This window comes from Petromyzon marinus (assembly GCF_048934315.1).
Source record: "Petromyzon marinus isolate PM22_M1 ecotype Great Lakes invasive population chromosome 68 unlocalized genomic scaffold, UKy_Petmar_22M1.pri1.0 chr68_unloc.1, whole genome shotgun sequence".
Taxonomy (NCBI): Eukaryota; Metazoa; Chordata; class Hyperoartia; order Petromyzontiformes; family Petromyzontidae; genus Petromyzon; species Petromyzon marinus.
In genome coordinates this window covers 1,989,593-2,006,128 of record NW_027422597.1, presented here as the reverse complement: position 1 = coordinate 2,006,128, position 16,536 = coordinate 1,989,593, and the positions used below count along the sequence as shown (strand labels likewise).

Sequence of the window (16,536 nt, the reverse complement as noted above, 5' to 3'; positions counted from 1 at the left end):
TGTGTGTTTAGTGAGTGTGTGGGATTGTGTGTTTAGTGAGTGTGTGTGTTTGTGTGTTTAGTGAGTGTGTGGGATTGTGTGTTTAGTGAGTGTGTGGGTTTAGTGATTGTGTGTGTGGGTTTGTGTGTTTAGTGAGTGTGTGGGATTGTGTGTTTAGTGATTGTGTGGGATTGTGTGTTTAGTGAGTGTATGGGATTGTGTGTTTAGTGATTGTGTGGGATTGTGTGTTTAGTGATTGTGTGGGATTGTGTGTTTAGTGAGTGTGTGTGTGGGTTTGTGTGTTTAGTGAGTGTGTGGGTTTAGTGATTGTGTGTTTAGTGTGCGTATGTGTGTTTAGTGATTGTGTGTGTGGGTTTGTGTGTTTAGTGAGTGTGTGGGTTTAGTGATTGTGTGTTTAGTGAGTGTGTGTGTGTGTTTAGTGAGTTGTGTGGGTTTGTGTGTTTAGTGAGTGTGTGGGATTGTGTGTTTAGTGAGTGTGTGGGATTGTGTGTTTAGTGAGTGTGTGTGTTTGTGTGTTTAGTGAGTGTGTGGGATTGTGTGTTTAGTGAGTGTGTGTGTTTAGTGAGTGTGTGGGATTGTGTGTTTAGTGAGTGTGTGGGATTGTGTGTTTAGTGAGTGTGTGTGTTTAGTGATTGTCTGTGTGGGTTTGTGTGTTTAGTGAGTGTGTGGGATTGTGTGTTTAGTGAGTGTGTGGGTTTAGTGAGTGTGTTTAGTGAGTATGTGGGTTTAGTGAGTGTGTGTCTTTAGTGTGTGTGTATTTAGCACGTGTCTTAAGTCACACTAAAGACACTAACTGAAGACACACACAAGAGACACACGCAATCACTAAAGACAAACGAAACGAAAAATACGAGACACACAAAAACCACCACCACCACCACCACGATGTCCCTTCCGATTTCGTGAGTATTTGAGATTCACAGTCGGCAAAAGAAAGTGGGGGGAGGGTTCAAGGGGAGCATCTCCCCGGAGGCAATTGCCTTGGGATCGACCACCGGGCCCAGCCGTGTGCCTGGTTGACTTCTCACGAGCGTGGCCTCGCTAACAGAAACTCGCCACCACCCCAGATATTCTACTAAGGCTATGTGAGGATGGTTGGGGAGGGGGGGTGAGAAGTGATGGTTGTCGCTGTGAGTGCTTGTGACAACATTTTGATTCCTCTAAGTGGAACATCTGCGACCCGGTTAGAAGCATTCAGGCTGGACGTGCCACCCACAGACACCCAGGCCCATAGATACTCCAGAGAGACCCATAGATTGGACCATAGATAAACCCATAGATAGACCCATAGATAGACCCATAGATATACCCATAGAGACCCATAGATAGACCCATAGAGACCCATAGATAGACTTATAGAGACCCATAGAGACCCATAGATAGACCCATAGATAGACCCATAGATATACCCATAGATAGACCCATAGATAGACCCATAGATATACCCATAGAGACCCATAGATAGACCCATAGAGACCCATAGATAGACTTATAGAGACCCATAGAGACCCATAGATAGACCCATAGATAGACCCATAGATAGACCCATAGATATACCCTTAGATAGACCCATAGATAGACCCATAGAGACCCATAGAGATCCATAGATAGACCCATAGATAGACCCATAGATATACCCATAGATAAACCCATAGAGACCCATAGAGACCCATAGAGACCCATAGAGACCCATAGAGACCCATAGAGAGACCCATAGAGACCCATAGATAGACCCATAGAGACCCATAGATTGACCCATAGATAAACCCATAGAGACCCATAGATAGACCCATAGATAGACGCATAGATAGACCCATAGATAAACCCATAGAGACCCATAGATAGAGACCCATACATATACCCATAGAGACCCATATATAGACCCATAGAGACCCATACATATACCCATAGATAGACCAACAGATTAGCGCGGTTGGCTTTGTGCGGTGCGAAATAAGTTCAACATCCAAACATACATAACCAGGCTGAATTATGTGAGGAGCGCACACATCATTGACAGATCTGGACACACTCCCCTTCATCGGAGAGCTCCTCCAGCAGGCAAGGGTGCGTTGGCTGGGTCATGTAGCCCGCATGCCCAGCCACCGCATGCCGAAACAGCTTTTGTTTAGCTGGATAGAGGGGGGCTAAACGGACGTGGCAGGGGCTGGAGAAGAGATGGAGTGACGTGGTACAGGAGGACGTGGAGCTGAGTGGACTTGCCGATGATCGGCAGCAGCGGTGTCAAGATCGGCCTCTGTGGAGGAGGCTCGTGAAGGACGCTGCTACTGGGCAGTTGGAGGCAGTCGCCCTCCAACAACAACGGAGGGCGGAGGAGCGACGCTCACAACAACGAGCGGAGCGCCGGGCGGGTAAAACACAGCAAGTTGGCACAGTAGGGGGGCACAGGTGGTGCATCAGCCAGTCGTCTCAGTCAGTCGACCCATGGCACCTGGGTCTGCCCCGTGACCTCCTGCCAGCGGGCGTTCGGCACTTCACGTGGCCTCAAGGTGCACATGGCCTGGCACAAGCGCCGTGGTGACGTCACCGCCACTTAGTGGCGAATGGCGGGTGTTGGAATTAGTGTGGGTAAGTGGTTGAGTGTGTGTCTTTGTATTTGTGTGAGTCTATGGGTGAGGATATTGGTGAGAGTGAGTGTGTGTGTGTGTAAGTGGGTGAGTGCATGTTTGAGAGTGTGACGATTATCTAAACCGGTCCTGGGCCTCCGCTAGGTCGACTCAGCCTGACAAAAAAAAATTAGCATCTGGTGCAGTGTGCAGTAAGCATCGCCACTGGGGAGACAAAGGCGGCCGGGCGTGGGGTTGGCCACCCATCCACCTCGTGTGCTAGACCGCCGGCCGTTATACGTTATGCTATTTGCTACTTAGAGCGCTTGCTCTAGCAAGTCCGTCAAAGGCTACCCGGGGAATCTTTGTCTCTGTGTGTGTGTGTATCTGCGTGTAAGCAACATGTCTCTCTGTGTGCGTGTCCATGCGCTGTATAAACAACGCAGCCTCTCGATTGCCGAGTCGGGGAAGGGGCCTGGCACCGCTGTCTGGGGAGCGGTCTGCGTGGATACCAAGGAGTGTGTGGAGATCTGGACTGGAATGTGATTGCGTGTGTGAGAGAGAGAGAGAGCGTGAGTGAATGTGTGTGGGTGTGTGAATGTGTGTGTGGGTGAGTGTGTGAGTGTGTGGGTGAGTGAGTGTGTGAGTGAATGAGTGTGTGGATAAGTGAGTGGGTGTGTGGGTGAGTGTGTGGGTGAGTGGGTAAGTGTGTGAGTGAGTGTTTGGGTGAGTGGGTGAGTGAGTGAGTGGGTGTGTAAGTGAGTATGTGGGTGAGTGTTTGGGTGAGTGGGTGAGTAAGTGGGTGAGTGAGTGTGTGGGTGAGTGGGTGTGTAAGCGAGTATGTGGGTGAGTGTTTGGGTGAGTGGGTGAGTAAGTGGGTGAGTGAGTGTGTGGGTGAGTGGGTGTGTAAGTGAGTATGTGGGTGAGTGTTTGGGTGAGTGGGTGCGTAAGTAAGTATGTGAGTGAGTGTGTGGGTGAGTGGGTGTGTGGCTGAGTGGGTGTGTGGCTGAGCGAGTGTGTGGCTGAGTGAGTGTTTTGGTGAGTGTTTGGGTGAGTGGGTGAGTGAGTGGGTGAGTGAGTGGGTGAGTGAGTGAGTGACTGTGTGGCTGAGTGTGTGGCTGAGTGAGTGTGTGAGTGCGTGCGAGAGTGTGTGGCTGAGTGAGTGTGTGGCTGAGTGAGTGTGTGGGTGAGTGAGTGAGTGGGTGAGTGAGTGAGTGGGTGAGTGAGTGACTGTGTGGCTGAGTGTTTGGGTGAGTGGGTGAGTGAGTGGGTGAGTAAGTATGTGAGTGAGTGTGTGGGTGAGTGGGTGTGTGGCTGAGTGAGTGTGTGGCTGAGTGTTTGGGTGAGTGTTTTGGTGAGTGGGTGAGTGAGTGAGTGGGTGAGTGTTTGGGTGAGTGTTTGGGTGAGTGGGTGAGTGAGTGAGTGGGTGAGTGAGTGGGTGAGTGGGTGAGTGAGTGACTGTGTGGCTGAGTGAGTGTGTGGGTGAGTGAGTGTGTGGGTGAGTGAGTGAGTGGGTGAGTGAGTGAGTGGGTGAGTGAGTGAGTGGGTGAGTGAGTGAGTTAGTGACTGTGTGGCTGAGTGACTGTGTGGCTGAGTGTTTGGGTGAGTGGGTGGGTGAGTGAGTGGGTGAGTGGGTGAGTGAGTGAGTTAGTGACTGTGTGGCTGAGTGAGTGTGTGGCTGAGTGAGTGGTTGGGTGAGTGGGTGAGTGAGTGAGTTAGTGACTGTGTGGCTGAGTGAGTGTGTGGCTGAGTGTGTGGCTGAGTGAGTGTGTGGCTGAGTGTGTGGCTGAGTGAGTGTGTGGCTGAGTGAGTGAGTGGCTGAGTGAGTGTGTGGCTGAGTGAGTGAGTGGCTGAGTGAGTGAGTGGCTGAGTGAGTGTGTGGCTGAGTGAGTGAGTGGCTGAGTGAGTGTGTGGCTGAGTGTGTGGCTGAGTGAGTGTGTGGCTGAGTGACTGTGTGAGTGCGTGCGACAGTGTGTGGTGTGTGTGGGGAGCGGTAGTGGTAGCGGTTCTCGCGCTGCGCTACGAACCCGGCGACACGAGATATCGATTCCCGATCACGTCCAACACCAGTGACGATTATCTGAACCGGTACTGGGGGAGGGGGGGCTCCTCTAGGTCGACTCAGCCTCAAATGAGTACTTGATACGGTGGTGTACAGTAAACATCGCCAATAGGGAGACAAAGGCGGTCGGGCGTGGTGCTGGCCACTCATTGCCTCGTGTGCCTTGCCGGCCTTCATAGGTGCTCGCTAACAACACTGGGCGGGGGGAGCCTTACATAAATGACGTCACGCACCTGGAGGTGGTGGTGGGGTGGGGTCAGACATTTGTGACGATGTGTGACGAGCGAGGTGGGGTGAGGGGGGGTGAGAAATGTGACGTCACATCAAAGTGCGCAACTTCCAATGAGTATAGAATTTACATTATGAGACCTCCTTTGCCAGTAACAAGATATAGGAATAGGTTTTTACCCTTTTAACTGGCACAAAATCTGACACCTTTATTCAAGGCGTCATGTTTTGCAATAACCACAACACAAGCAGTCAAAATGCAAACAAAAAGAGACAACTCTGATAATGATATTATGCACTGTCCTTGAATTTGATTGGTCCACACCCGAGACGGCTTTTCTTAGAGCCCCTTAGTCTCTCCACTGGTGTTGGACCAGAAGACGCCAAAAGGCGTACAACTCAAAAACAGCGCACTATCAGAGTTATTGAGGGCTCGGGATTGAGCATTTACATTATGAGACCTCCTTTGCCAGAAACAAGATATAGGAATAGGTTTTTACCCTTTTAACTGGCACAAAAACTGACACCTTTATTCAAGGCATCGTGTTTGCAATAACCACGACACAAGCAGTCAGAATGCAAACAAAAAAGACAACTCTGATAATAATATTGGCACTGTCCTTGAATTTGATTGGTCCACACCCGAGACGGCTTTTCTTAGAGCCCCTTTAGTCTCTCCACTGGTGTTGGACCAGAAGACGCCAAAAGGCGTACAACTCAAAAACAGCAGAGCACTATCAGAGTACTGAGGGCTCGGGGTGAGCATTTACATTATGAGACCTCCTTTGCCAGTAACAAGATATAGGAATAGGTTTTTACCCTTTTAACTGGCACAAAAACTGACACCTTTATTCAAGGCATCATGTTTGCAATAACCACGACACAAGCAGTCAGAATGCAAACAAAAAGAGACAACTCTGATAATAATATTGGCACTGTCCTTGAATTTGATTGGTCCACACCCGAGACGGCTTTTCTTAGAGCCCCTTTAGTCTCTCCACTGGTGTTGGACCAGAAGACGCCAAAAGGCGTACAACTCAACAACAGCACACTATCAGAGTTATTGAGGGCTCGGGGTGAGCATTTACATTATGAGACCTCCTTGAATAAAGGTGTCAGTTTTTGTGCCAGTTAAAAGGGTAAAAACCTATTCCTATATCTTGTTTCTGGCAAAGGAGGTCTCATAATGTTCTTTGTTTGTTGCGGTTGCACCGGATTCAAGAGCCGAATGGCTCACAGGGCTCTATACCAAAATAAATGGACTAACTATGAACTATGGACTAAGTCCGGTGCAACTCCTTAGCTCTTTCGGTAAAGTCACGTTGAAGGGAAACGTCGTGAGATAATTTTTATTGTATTATAAATTTATATTTTATTGTTTTATTGTTTCCCTTCAAAGTGGTGACTTTACCGAAAGAACTAAGAATATGAATTACTGCAGTCACGGAAGCTTTAAAATTCTGGAATAAATCAGCAAATATTCCACACACACACACACAAAAAACCACCGTATTACAACGCTGTGTGCAAAAAATCACAATGTGGAGCAAGCCCAACAACAACAACAAAAACCATAAGACAATTTAGATGGACCATATGTTTTCGAATCACCAAAATAAAGCTATAAAATACAATGTAACAACGGTAATCACAGGAACTGTGATTTTAAATTCAACAATAAACGATATGCATAACACGTACGACAAAACCTGCAGCCGTAGCTGGCAGCATGACACTCCCAGTGTATGATGTGTGAGTGAGTCAGTGTATGATGTGTGAGTGAGTCAGTGTATGATGTGTGAGTGAGTCAGTGTATGATGAGTGAGTCAGTGTATGATGTGTGAGTGAGTCAGTGGTAGTGTGAGTCAGTGTATGATGTGTGAGTGAGTCAGTGGTAGTGTGAGTCAGTGTATGATGAGTGAGTGAGTGTATGATGAGTGAGTGAGTCAGTGTATGATGTGTGAGTGAGTCAGTGTATGATGTGTGAGTGAGTCAGTGTATGATGTGTGAGTGAATCAGCAGCAGCGTGAGTCAGTGTATGATGAGTGAGTCAGTGTATGATGAGTGAGCGAGTCAGTGGTAGTGTGAGTCAGTGTATCATGTGTGAGTGAGTCAGTGGAAGTGTGAGTCAGTGTATGATGAGTGAGTGAGTGTATGATGAGTGAGTGAGTCAGTGTATGATGAGTGAGTGAGTCAGTGTATGATGTGTGAGTGAGTCAGTGTATGATGTGTGAGTGAGTCAGCAGCAGCGTGAGTCAGTGTATGATGAGTGAGTCAGTGTATGATGAGTGAGCGAGTCAGTGGTAGTGTGAGTCAGTGTATCATGTGTGAGTGAGTCAGTGGTAGTGTGAGTCAGTGTATGATGTGTGAGTCAGTGTATGATGTGTGAGTGAGTCAACAGCGGCGTGAGTGAGTGTATGATGAGTGAGTCAGTGTATGATGTGTGAGTGAAGTGGCTTGTCGTGAAAAAAACGAATACGTTCGCTTTACCTATCCTGGAAACGAAACAGGAGAGACGTTAAGATGTTCAAACACCAAATAAAAACCTTTTTTTGCAAAGGAATTAAGCCTCTGCATTAACCGCACACACAAGGTACTTGTGGTAAACTTGCAAACGAATTCTGATCATGTACGGCAGCGTCTTTGAAATTGATCGGCCTACACAAGAGGCAGCAGCCTCCTCTGTGGCCGAGCCTCACCACCATTGCCAGACCAGCTGTCGCGTCGATGATTCAGAGGCAGAGCTTCCTAGGAGGTGCTCTCTTTCTTAACAACTTCCACGGTCTCGTCCACTGCGGCTCAAGCCGCGCCTGCACACAACGCCGGCCGACTAGCACTGACGGCGCTGACTGAGGTCTTCAACTGCTCTCCTTCGTGGCGCGACATCTAGCGTAGACGCTCAGCGACGACGGCGACTGCAACAACAAAGACGAATCCGCTCCCAGAACCGGCAGCCTCGAGCCCCCCCGCTCTCGGCTCCTTTTATGCTCCCGGCGCGGCCCTGGCTCCGCCCCCTTGACCGCGCCCTCGCCTTTCTCGAACCCGCTAGCGGCAGGTTCCAGGGGCCTCCAGACGGGCTCCTCCGTGACCCTCACGAACCAGTACAAAGACAATGCCACACGCACCAGAGCATTTATAGCTCGGGGGTGAGCTGCAGCTAGGTCATGGGATATCTTTTTGTTGTCTCTCTCCACGGAGAAAGATCCACCCACCCACCCACCCATCAACCACCACGCCCCCCCTGCCCCAACGGGGACGGGCATGGAAGCAAAAAGAACGGGCGATAACTTCAATTGTTGAGTATTGAAACCTTTGCATCGTTTTTAGTTATCATACCCGTCAACTGTGGGGACTGTCAACAAAGAATTGGACCTTTTTTTTTTGCTGCCAATATCAAAGTATGACAAAGAGAAGAATAGGTTTTACCATTCCTGGCAATAAGACAGGAGGTGTGTGAAGATGTTCAAGCAGCAAATAGATGAAACCCTTTGCAAGGAATCAAGTACCGCATTAACCACACACGGTGCTTGTGGTGAACATGCATGCACATGTTTTGTGGTGAACATGTGTTGCATATTTGTGGTGAACATGCGAACACATTTACATTATGAGACCTCCTTTGCCAGAAACAAGATATAGGAATAGGTTTTACCCTTTTAACTGGCACAAAAACTGACACCTTTATTCAAGGCATCATGTTTGCAAAAACCACAACACAAGCAGTCAGAATGCAAACAAAAAAGACAACTCTGATAATAATATGCACTGTCCTTGAATTTGATTAGTCCACACCCGAGACGGCTTTTCTTAGAGCCCCTTAGTCTCCATTGGTGTTGGACCAGAAGACGCCAAAAGGCGTACAACTCAAAAACAGCGCACCATCAGAGTATTGAGGGCTCGGGGTGAGAATTAACATTATGAGACCTCCTTTGCCAGAAACAAGATATAGGAATAGGTTTTACCCTTTTAACTGGCACAAAAACATGATGCCTTGAATAAAGGTGTCAGTTTTTGTGCCAGTTAAAAGGGTAAAAACCTATTCCTATGCGAACACATGTTCGCATGTTTACCGCGAGGTCCCACAGTAACTTTGACAGTATTTTTGTGTGCTTGTTTGGACATTTGTTTATGCCAATTACACAGAGTAAACTAATTTAAAAAAAAAAACTTGGATGCACAAAACTTAAAAAAAAACACCGCACACAACGTCATGCAAAAATATGCAAAAAAAATGAACTACTTGAAATCGTGATGATGTAGCGATATTACCCGGAATTTTTTGAAAATCAGAGAAGGGGAGCGGTAGGATTGTGGTTATGGGGAGAGAGAGCAGAGGGAGTGTGGTTATGAGAGGAGTGGAGGGATTGTGGTTACGGGGGGAGAAAGCGGCGAGATTGTGGTTAGAACGGGGAGTGGAGGGATTGTGGTTATGAGAGGCGCGGAGGGGTTGTGGTTAGGGGAGGAGAGAGTGGAGGGAATGTGGTTAGTATAAGAGGAGTGGAGGGATTTTGCCTGAGCTGCTGCTCCCTGGATCTGCCTGACCTGCACCTTACCTCAAAGCCAGTTAATCTCATCTTTTGATCGGTGCTTCTGTATTAACGACTATCTGATTGTCCTACCGTTACGCCTGCCCGTCTTGGCCTGTGATCAGTTTGCTGTGCTCTACAACCCAGCTTCACCTTGTCAAAGCTAAGCTCGTCTGGGCTACTCAGCTCATGACTTTAGGAGTCTTCGAATTTCGGATAGACAGGTGGACGGAGGATGCCTGCAGGGAGCTTGCAATCTGGCAGCCGGTGAGGATTGACGCTTCCAATTCATTCTGTACTCACAAAGATCCCGGTAGCCTCACATTCGCATCACAACCTCAGATCCAGATTCCCAAATGCCCCCTTCGGCCATCGGCCTAGTGTTATAATAAACATTCCTAATCAACTTCCCACCTAGCTGCAAAATAGAGGTATCAGCGGTGAGAAGGAGCCCGTACTTAAGTGTATGCTTATTAACGCCAGGTAGGTCGTGCAATGCGCCCTTTAGTACGTGACACAATTGCTATGGGCTGTCCCCACCTAGCTTTTAGTACTGAAACCTGGCTTTGACCTGGAGTCGACCAACAATTTTGCTCATTTGGTTCCAGGTGGCATTCAATATCCCGTATTGCCAGACCAGGTAAAACTAGAGGTGGTGGGGTCGCTGCGATCATTCATGTGCCCTGGTCTCAAAGTTGGGTCATTTAAATGCATGATCGTGCGTTGTGCCCCGAATGAGAATCAGCGTCTGAATTTCACCCCCTGTTTGTAGACCACCTGGAAGCAAAGGTGATTTTACGTCTCAGCTGTGCGAGGTGATCTCTCCCTTGTTCCTGGAATTCCCTTGCACAATTGCTCTGGGATGTTTCAACGCACGGATGGATGACCCACCTGACAGTTTGGACACGGGCCTCGTGGAAACCATGGGTTGCGTGGGATTTACTCAGTTCATTCAGGGGCCCAACCCACGATCGCCACGGCCACACGATCGACCTCGTATTCACTCAGGGGGGGGGGGGGGGTCTCAGTTGAGGCCATCACATTTTCGTCCGCACTATGGACTGATCACAGGGTGATTCATGCTGAGATCACGGGTCTCCCTAACCCTCTCCAACAGTGTAGGGGACTTCAGGGCGCCTGGGTTCGGCCCACTCGGCTAACGACCTCATCTGGATATCATGACAACTTATCGGCCCATATTGCCTCTTACTGTGATAGTGGTGGCATCAATGAAAGAGTCGATAGGTACAATTTAGTGCACCGATTTGCTATCAATGCACCCTGCTCTTCGCCGCCATCTTTATGCTCAAGTTACCACGAGCACCCTCCTCCCCCCCCCCCCCCCATGACATTCCAGAGCCCTCTGGGCCTTCAAAGTATAACTTAGGGAAATGTAACGATGCTGGCAGAGATCTCAACTCGATGACGACCGAACAACTCTAGGAGCCCGTCAATAGGCGTACACGCGCGGGGGCTATCTTCATGGTGAATAAAAATGTTTAAAAAAAGTATGTCGCCATGAGGATCGACTCGGCAAGGAACCACCCTGCTGAACTGTTCAGGATGGTCAACGGTTTTATTCGCCAAGACTGTACGTCCATAAATGTTGCTCCTTCTGAAGAGCGCTGCGAAGATGCCCATCAGCTCTTTGCTAACAAGATCGATCGCGTTAGAAAAGGTATCTGCCGAGCGATTAGTGCTGATCCTAGCTTGGACCCAGGGGGCTCCTCTCGTCTTTGAGGGTTGTCTAACTGGTCCTGCCTGCCTGCGGAGATGAAATGGACCACTTGTGATTCAGATCCCTGTCCCTCTTGGGTTCTTAAGGAGGCATTTGAGTTGGCGATCCCGACGGTGACCGAATTGGTCAACTCTTCCCTTTCAGAAGGAGTGTGTCCCGGGACCCCTGAAATAGGCTTTAGTGCGACCACTCCTACATAAAATGGGACTGGATGTTGATATCCTGGCCAACTTTAGCCCAATCTCCAATCTTTCCTTTTTTTCCATTTTTAGGGTGGCCTCCTCCCCGTCGGAGTCGTGTCTTGAGGCCGACTGCTTCTTTGATGTCACCCAATGAGGTTTCAGGGCCCATCGTGCAACTGAGTCCACCTTGGTTTGCATGCCAGACGATCTCCTCCTGGCGATGACCAGGGGCTGTATTTCAGCCCTTGTCATGTTGGACCTGTCAGCGGTTTTTGATACAATCGATCTGGGGGGGTGGTTATTGCGGTGCCTATGGGACCTGGAAGGAATGGAAGGCACCGCTTTGAAGTGGATTGTATCTTTCCTGCAGAGCATAACCCAGCAGCTTGCCTGGGATCCCAACGTGTCCCCTACTGGACCCTCTCCCCTTATTGCATCCCTCAGGAGGTCAGCCTTACCTCGCCTCATCTATGTTAGGCCGCTGGGAGCTATCATCCAGAGGCACGGGTTACATGCCGACGTAGCTGCGTGGATTCAGCAGAACTGGCTGAGGCTGAATCCTGACAAGGCAGAGCTGATTATCGTAGGGTCAGAGAGTCGGCTGAAGATGGGACAGGGGGAGCTTGAGCCTCCACTAATTGACGGAGTACGCCCTCTTCCCGTGACAGTGGTGTATAACCTAGGTGTACTGTTCGATCATAGCTTCACCATGCGCCCTCAGGTTGCAGCTATGGCCAAAGCGAGGTATTATAACCGGAGAGTGCTCTGAGGACTGTGATCCCTCTTATCTGCTCGTGATCTCAAAACACTGGTTCACGTCTCTGCGTCTGAGCGTCTGGATTACGGAAATGTTTTGTATGCTGAGCTGCCTCGTGGACTGGTTCGGAAACGGGAGCCGGTGCAGAATGCGGCTGGCTCACATGCTTAGATGTGTCAGACGTTTCGAGCACATAGCCATTTCTGTGACCAGTCACAAGCTAATCACTCAGTTATTTCAATGCTAAATTCGCCTAGTTATTTCAATGCTAAATTCTCCTGTTTGATTTGTACTAGGTGCCTCTGTGAATGTGTATGCTCTGACTTTAACATAGCTATTTCTGTGACCAGTTACAAGCTAATCACTCAGCTATTTCAATGCTAAATTCTCCTGTTTGATTTGTACCAGGTGCCTCTGTAGATTTGTAGGCTTTGACTTTAACATAACTATTTCTATGACCAGTCACAAGCTAATCCCTCAGTTATTTCAATGCTAAATTCTATGCTAATTCCTTTGTCAAGGGGTGCCTTTGTGGATGTGTATGCTTTGGCTTTAACATAGCCATTTCTGTGACCAGTCACAAGCTAATCACTTAGCTATTTCAATGCTAAATTATCCTGTTTGATTTGTACTAGGTGCCTCTGTGGATGTGTATGCTTTAACTTTAACATAGCCATTTCTGTGACCAGTCACAAGCTAATCACTCAGCTATTTCAATGCTAAATTCTCCTGTTTGATTTGTACTAGGTGCCTCTGTGGATGTTGTAGGCTTTGACTTTAACACAGCTATTTCTGTGACCAGTCACAAGCTAATCACTCAGCTATTTCAATGCAAAATTCTATGCTAATCCCTTTGTCAAGGCGCTCCGTTCTTCTCACACAGCTTAAAGGTCGCGGTCTAAGCTTGGCTGTGTTCGCTCCAGCGCTGTCCTACCAGACAGTCTCGTCCCTTCACCTGATGAAGGCCGCTTGTGTTGTGGCCGAAACGTCGTGAGATATTTTTATTGTGTCATTTTATTTTATCAATTTATTATTTTTATTCTCATTCTACGTGGGTGGCGACTTTACCGAAAGAACCGAAGGAGATGAATCAATCCTCCGTCATCTGCACTGGCTACCAAGTTCGGCTTAGCTGTTCCGACTGAGAAAGATAAAAAGCCGCCTTGGTTCTCAGTCCCTGCAGTCTTGTCTGGCAACCCCGCAGACGTCTGGTAGATACACACCTTGTGCTCCTAAGGCCAGGCCCTGCGAGCTCAACCTGCAATTTGCCACTCCACCCTGGTCACTAGTAGGGGCCTTCTCAAGTGTGGCGTCTAAGATCTGGAACTCGCATCCACCGGCCCTCGGATTGGCTCTAAGCAGTGGACAGTTTAGGAAGTTGTGCAAGACTCCTTTCAGATTTTCCTTGAGCATGTCCCCTCATTTTGATATTTTTTTCCGCGTCTTGATTTTGTATATAAATGTATACTGTAAAGTAGTGCGATGTCCTCTTTAGTGGGGTGGCGAGTTTTCACTCAACAAAAATAAATGTAGATGGAGAAAGGGGGTTAGCGGAGGGGTTGTGGTTAGGGAGTAGACAGCGGAGGGATTGTGGTTATGAGGAAGGGGAGGGATTGTGATTAGGAGAAGGGGGAGCAGAGGGATTGTGGTTAGAATTAAGGGCTAGGCAGAGATTGGAGAAGAGGGGAAATGTGGGGGGTGGGGGGGGGAGGAGATGAAAGGGGAGAGAGAGAGAGGGATAGGGGGGGCAAAAGAGGGTGAGGATAAGTGCTTGCGATAGGCAAAGCAAAGGAATTTGCGTTGGGCTGCTGGTGGTGGGCATTGGATAGGGAGCAGCGGGGTAGCAATTAGCACGCGAACCTGGAGACCCGAGTTCGATTCCCGCTCGTGGCTAACACCAGTGGCGGTTATCAGAACCAGTCTTCCCCTAGGTGGGCTTCCTCTAGGTCGACTCAGCCTCAAAATAAGTACCTGGTGCGGTGTGTAAAAAACATCGCCGCTGAAGAGGTAAATGTGGATAGGCGTGGTGTTGGCCACTCAACTCCCTCCTGTGTCCCGTACGGGCCTTCATAGGTGCTACTTGCTAACAGCACTTGCCCCAACACTGGACGTTGTTGCTGCTGCTGCTGCTGGTTAGAAGGAGAGTCAAACGTAATCCCAAGAAATTGCCACGTTTGAGTAGACTCTCATTCCAAATAAGTTCCTGAACCCCTTATTTTATTGTGAAATTTAAACGATTCTATATTTGAAGCTTTCGTGACTGCAAGGATCCATAACTCTCACTCCAGCGCTGTCCTCGAGACAGCCTGGTCCCTTCACCTGATGAAGGCCGCTTGTGTTGTGGCCGAAACGTCGCGAGATTTTTGTTGTTTCATTTTTTTTTACCTACTACGTGGTGACTTTACCGAATAGAACCAAAGAGTATAAAAAAATGTAAACGCTTGAACAAAAATGCTGACGGGGTCAATTCCAAATAACTTTTTGGTTTTTTAAATATATAATGATAATAATATTCCAACATACTTTGAAAAGCGTGAAATTTCCACTTCAGCGACTGCTGCCATGAACAGTCGGCCCGTGTCCCAAGCTGGCAACATTCATCAGCCCGCCACTTTGCTCTACGCCTCCACCTGTTTCCTCAAGGTGTCCCCGAAGTTGAGGGTACGAATTCTTCAGCTCCCACAGGAGCTCCCATAAAGCCCTTGGCGCTCCACTGATCCTTGCTCAGGACAGAGTCCAAGCAGCGTGAACAGTGGGCCTCGGTAGAGTCCACGTATTATCAGCATCTGTCGAGACGGGGAAAGGAGAGAGAGGAGGGTGGAGCAACGAAGCCAGACTCAAACAGGGTGCGCTATGTGACGCATGTAATGGTTGTGGGTGAGCGCTCTCGTGCCGAGATGGCTAAAGTTTACATGAGGTAAGGGGGTGAGTGGTCAGGGAGGTGAATCCCTCCCGGGCAACCTCCGCCTCCTGAAGCGACAGTGCCACTGGGTCTGGCCTTAATTGGTGGCGGGACACCAATTGGCCAGTCGGGACAGGCCAGGTGGTGGGGGTGAGAGGAGTGGGAGGGAGAGAGAGAGGGAGGGGAGGGGGCATTCGAACCGGGGCTACGCGCGGTGTGGTGGCCGGGCATTGCCAACAAGAAAAAAAAAATCGGCTTTAGCACGGCAAATTTTCATGGGTTCCGAGTGGTTGGATGCCCCAACATGCCAAGTTGATTGACGGGAGCCGTGAGACAGACGACGATTGTCTCCCCACCCAGCAAAAGGCAGCTAATTGGCTGCTAGGGAGGGCAGAGAGAGAGGGAGGGAGAGGAATAGGTCATGAGGGCAGGGGCTAAATTTGTGGATTCAAGTTGGGTGCCACCGGGGTACAGAGAGGCGAAGATCGACGCCCCACCACGACCAAGGGACTGCCGGCGGAGACCAGCGACGGACCCGCAGGAGGGGGGAGACTGCGGCGCCTTTGAGTTGTTGGACAGGCGTCGGCCAAGTCCAGAAGGCTGTCGCCGCGTGGAGTCTCTCGAGAGCGCTGCCGACGGGGTAAACTTCCGTGACCGCGACTTACAGCTGAGCTAATAAAAAAACAAATTAAAAAGCTTTCGTGACTGCGTAAAATTTAACTAATTTGGGTTTTTTTTTTCTTTCGGTAAAGCCACGTATGCTAGAAATGCCATAAAAATTATATTGAAATAAATCCATCACGGCGTTTCGAACCGTAACACAAGCGATCTCCTTCATCAGGTGCCAAGCTGAGCTGTCCAACGTTGCGGTTCGGACGATTCCAGCTGTATTAGTGTGGAGGGGGTAAAAACGGGGACGTGACGTCATGTGCGCCGTCCAGTGCGATGACGTCACGGGACGTGGCCTCACGCGCGCTGGGCGGCTCGATGACGTCACGTCTCGTCTGGTATTTAAGGTGGGGGGGGGGGGTGGGGGACACACACCCCGTGACGAAAGCCGGGGGTCACCGTGGTGAACGGGTGGAGCGAGAAGGGTGGAGAGGGGGAACCAGGGGTAGAGAGGGATCGGGTGGAGAGTCTGGGGTGAAGTCGGTGCTAGCCGTAGGAGGTTGCCGCTCTTCCCGGTCGGTGGGGTTTTGGCAAAGTGCCCCCATCCGACTGGAGGGAGAGAGACCCGAGCTAGCCCGTGGCTGGACCAGGACTTAGTGTGGGACCCCCATAACCCCTGGGAAGTTGTCCCACCATTTGTGCTATTGTGATATACTATAATAAACCTTTGGCGATAAGCCCTTCAAGCCGTCTCCCGAGTCATCATCGGGAACTCCTCAACAAATGTTAGTTCATTTATTTAGTTTTATTTATTTTGTTATAGAGCCCTGTGAGCCATTCGGCTCTTGAATCGGAGTGCAACCGCAACAACAAACAAAAAAACTAAAACACGAACAAGAAAAACATCTTAAAGTGAATTTCGATTTAAAGCTTTCGTGACTGCAAGGATTCATCTTCTTTGGTTC

At 49.2% G+C, this 16,536-nt stretch overlaps 1 long non-coding RNA gene across 1 annotated transcript; it reads right to left on the bottom strand.

The window, feature by feature from the left end:
- Nucleotides 1-6,439: 6,439 nt before the first annotated feature.
- LOC142908006 (uncharacterized) lies at nt 6,440-15,856 on the bottom strand. Its single transcript, XR_012931548.1, has 2 exons — nt 14,032-15,856; nt 6,440-7,947 (listed from the first exon to the last, which is right to left on the bottom strand). It is a non-coding gene; the product is annotated as an uncharacterized LOC142908006 (long non-coding RNA).
- Nucleotides 15,857-16,536: the final 680 nt, after the last annotated feature.